Raw genomic sequence first — 4784 nt, forward strand, 5'->3', positions numbered from 1 at the left:
AGGCTTAAAACGCAATTCAGGGGGTGTCAGTGAATTGCATTAAACCTTATATTTTGTTTTTCTTCTGAAGAAAAAAAGAAAACCAGGTTTCACTTATCAAATACAAGCGTGCTTTTGTCAGAGATTCTGCCCTGATAGCCAGCTTTCATGTCACATTCCCTAATGTGTGCAGGTGGCCCTTAAAAATGCTGTGAACTAAATTTTCCAATAATAAGTTCATTTACATCTCATGGTGCAGCGTCTCGGCGGTGTAGTCCGCATGGCCTGTCACAAACTGTTTGCCACATTGAACGTTACCGAGGGCGAGCCATACCTGTAGAGCTTCGATATATTTCTTTTGTTTTAGAGAGTAATCTTGGATTAGAGCAGGATGTGTGGGTAGCAGAGAGCAAATTATATTAAGAGCAGGACGAAAAGGAAATATTTAATTGTCTGAAAAAAGAATATCTTGGGATGCTTACATATTGCACAGCCACCTCTCACACTTACACAGCTTTGCAAAAGCAGACCGAGACACTGATTAGGCATCACGGTTATTAAGAGAACAAAAATTACTCTCTAGCAAGTGTTTCTAAAGGAAGCGTTGCTGTCATTTGGAGACTTTTGTGAACCAAAATTAATTTTAGACTGTAATACAGAATAGAAAGCACTTATTTGAGCAAAAAGGAGCTGCAGCCCAGGAGACCCAGATTCAGGTAGCAACTGAAGTTGTGTTGCACCGAGACAGAGCGAGGCCTTCTTTCATGGCAAAGCTCCCGCCCGGCTTCTCAGTTAGGTCTGTTTTATGTCGATGAGGAATACAAATTGTGCAGTTCTGATTGGACAGGCCAGGTCTCAGTCCATCTCTAGAAAGACAAAACCAGGTTTCCCCTGCAGTTTTGGACTCAGATGGAGTAAAGAAATGGGGCCTGGTGCAGAAGCCAAGAGTTTAGTCTAAGGTCCTTCCTGGTATACAGAGGAGGCGAGGGTCCCTGTCCGCAAGGGGCTGCTAGGCCCTTCTTATTCATAAAATTTCCGTCCTTGGGTTGACCACCCAAAGTGCATCCCAGCAGATAAGTTCCTTCTTGGGGTTCACATCAAATGAATCTTCTCAGAGTCCACATTTTCCTATCTTTCTTTCTTTCTTCTTCTTCTTCTTTTTTTTTTTTTTACAGAACAGGGAATTTTTGGTTGTGCTAAAAACATTTAACAACCTAGAAGTATTGTTACTTCTAAGTACATGTTTATATATTTAAATACTTTTAAATACAGATAGATACTGTGAATGAAAATGCAGCTGTATGGATATCGTAATGCAATGAACTTGGATTTATATTGTCACGGGCATTATAAGCCTAAATTTATAAACCAGTTTTGTTCTTTGTCACCATTTACTGTTCCCCTTTTTTTCTCTCCTAGGCAGAGATACTGTATATTGCATGTGATTCCTTATTTTCAGGTATTTTCTGCCTTCATTTGAATGACTTTTGAACTCCTGGACATGCCTTTTTCACTGATGACTTTTTAACTCAGAGTCTTACTAAACATTAGTAGGGTATTTTATAATCATTACATAATGTGAGGGGAGAAAAAATAATCTTTCTTCTACCCTTCTCGGTTCTTAGCAGAGGCACTTTCCTCCCCCCGTAATAAAAAGACAGATTAACAGGAGAAAAAAACCCCAGAAATTTAATAACATGTATACCTCCTGTACAAATTGAGGAGACCCAGGAAAACTGAGGAATACCCTCAAATTGCCCATCTCCAGCTGAAGAGAAAAAAAAAAAGATATTATGATGAGGGGAGGTACAGGAGATGATTAGGAAAAGCACAGAAAATAAAGCTAAGGTTGTTAGGCAAATCTAAGTCCTCGCCTTCTCCGTTGCTAAGAGTTTCTAGAAAGTTTAGAGTCATCCTTCTCGGTACAGAAAGGGAAACACCCTTACACAAGGAGCTTTCCCTTATAAACTTTTTAAAGAACAAAAATTCAACTGAGGAAATTTAAAAATCGAATCGGTTTTATTGCACGATCATGAATGAGACAGCATCCCATCTAGTAAACAGAGAGCTGCTCTGAGAAGCACAAACTAGAGGGTTTTGCAGGCAGAAACGGGCAGGATAAGAAAGTCATTGGCGAAAGGAAGGAGGACTGTTTCAGCCAAGGGCACCTTTCTCTAGGGGAAGGGAGCCGGGGCCTTAAGGAGGTGATCTCCCTGGCCTTGGTCGGAAAGTTCCAGGCTGATGGGTGTAGGTCACATTCCTGGGGGGCCTGTACCTGCTAGGAAGTCTTGGTCTGTCCTGGGGGTGAGCTCCTCCACCTTGGGCCTGTTTGTCTCTTTTTCTTAACAAATGTAAGTATCTCTTACAAAAGGGTAACTTCTCAGTTTTCAGAGCTTTTCCTATATGTCTGCCATTTCTTTTTCTTTTTTTTTTATGCTCACTTGAGGATATTTTTTCCATTGCTTTTCAGAAAGAGAGAGAGGGAGAGAGGGAGAAAGAGAGAGACATCGATGTGAGAGAGACACATCAGTTGGCTGCCTCCTGCACAAGCCCCAACCAGGGCCAGGGATGGAGCCTGCAGCCGAGGCACGTGCCCTTGGCTGGACTCGAACCCAGGACCCTCAAGTCCGTGGGCTGATGCTATAACACTGAGCCAAACCGGCCAGAGCTGTCTGCCATTTCTAAAAAATAATCAGCCTAAATAATCCTTATGCTAAAGAGGCATATTTTGGGGTGACAAGTTCTGCTCCCCTTCAACAACAATTAAGAAGAGCAAGTAGTATCTCTCTTCAGTCCTGAGTCTACAAACAGATGCGGGTAGAAAACAAGAGCAAACAAACCAAAGGGTCCCTAATGGTGACAGTTTTTCTATAACAGAAGTTCCATTTCTTATAACCAAGACATAATGAATCTGGAAAGTAAATAAGGCAAATCAGATAACTCAGCATTCAAGGAAAGAAAATTTTATCTTATCAGATAATAACTTGTTGACACTTTTGTGAATGGCAATAAATTAGTATCTAGTCAGTGAAGCGGGGAAAGTGAATGCAATTTTTTTCCATTTGTGTGTTATTTGCGGCTTTAGATAATTTTAAAAATGCTTCATGATGAGTTTAAACAATTCATTAGAAATCTTGTGTCATGATAAATTGATAAGTTTGAAAACAGAATTTAATAATAATTCGATGGATATACAGGGTGTCCCAAAAAATGTGTGCACACTTTAACAGCCTATTAGTGAAATGTATTTTAATAAGCACTGCCTTTAAAATTATTAAAAGTGTATGTACATTTTTGGGGGGACATCCTGTATATTAAAGTATGATATTAAATACCTGTTACCAATTAAATTTTTCTCGGGGAGGAAAACTTTCTCCTCTGTTCTTCTAGGTTCTTCTGGGTGGTTTAATTGACATAAGACAGATTAGCAGGAATAAAGCAAGTTTAATTGCATATGTATGGGGACTCCATAAGAAAATGACGCCCAAAGACAGTGGGGCAATTGAGGCTTACATGCCGTCCAGAACTAAGGAGAAGGGGTAGGAGTCTGGGACTTCAAAGGGGAGGAAGACAATTCACATGGGGACAGAAGAGCCAGTGTTTGGTCAACATGTGTGTGCCTTGCCTGGCAGAGACAGAGGGGCCCAGAGAGGACTGGGAAGAGCTCCCCCAAGCCTGCCACACCTAGAAAATTCTTTATAGTTCTCTTTGATAATAGCTATCGTCCTGGAACAGGCCCTCTATCTAGATTCGTTTAGTCCCTTAAGGGGGAGGTAAATAAATAACAAAACTTCTTGAGCTTGCTGTTTCTTAAAAATCTCAGCGTAAAATAAGGCTCATGTCAAAGAGACATATTTTGGAGCGGCAGGATTCTGCTCCCCTGCATTTCATATTCATATCCATCCCTATTTTCAAAACTGGGATCCATCCAAATGTTCACATCCAAGATACAGGTTTTCCTGTAAACTCCGAGTAATGGATACAGTGAAAAGCCCTCTTCATCATTTGTGTAAGATTCACTTGTGACAGATGTTGTCCAAACCCCTAGGATCATACCAGACTAGCAGGAAGGACAGAGAGCCTAAAATATTAATTACCTGATGAAGATTAAAATGAAACTCTTGATGTCCACATGGATGTACCTGCACAGAACAGGGACACCCCTGGGGAACGCTTAGTCAAATTGACAGCTGCAGTCCTCCAACGCCTCCGTGTTATCCAAACATGGTCAGTGAAAGGTTAATGCTGGGTGGTGGTGCACGGGCAGGCTAAATAGCCATCTCAGACGGGTGAATAAAGAAAATTAAATTTATTAAAAGGGGATGGCAGTGTCTGAAGGCAAGGACTACACAGCACTGAGCCCAACGGTATTGGATCCGTGATGGCAGCAAAAATATACTTGGGACAGACAGTGAAACAAGGAAGAGCATAGAAGAGGTAACAGGAGAGCCCAGGCTGGGCTGCTTTGCTCACTGAGAAGTCAGAGAGAGAGGGGGCCTTGGAGACAGGTTCAGGGGTAAGCCCCAGACAAGCTGCCGCTGCCCATTGCGCCCCTCGTTGCAAGTCTTGTGGGGTCCCCTCGGAGGGATGGAGATGGCCCTGGCATGCTTCCCCGGTGGGGAGCTCCAGCTGGGTCCTTTGTCCTGAGCATATTTATCTCTTCCTTGCAGGTGGGAATCTGAGGGGAGGCCACAGAGGAGGGTCTCAGTAGATTATTTATCAGCTTTCAGGGGTGCTCTTTCAGGGTCGTGGTCTCCACTGATTGGTAGGTGCCAGGGCAGGGGGTTGCTAGTCAATTTATATGC

This window comes from Miniopterus natalensis, chromosome X (assembly GCF_054644295.1).
Source record: "Miniopterus natalensis isolate mMinNat1 chromosome X, mMinNat1.hap1, whole genome shotgun sequence".
Classification (NCBI taxonomy): domain Eukaryota; kingdom Metazoa; phylum Chordata; class Mammalia; order Chiroptera; family Miniopteridae; genus Miniopterus; species Miniopterus natalensis.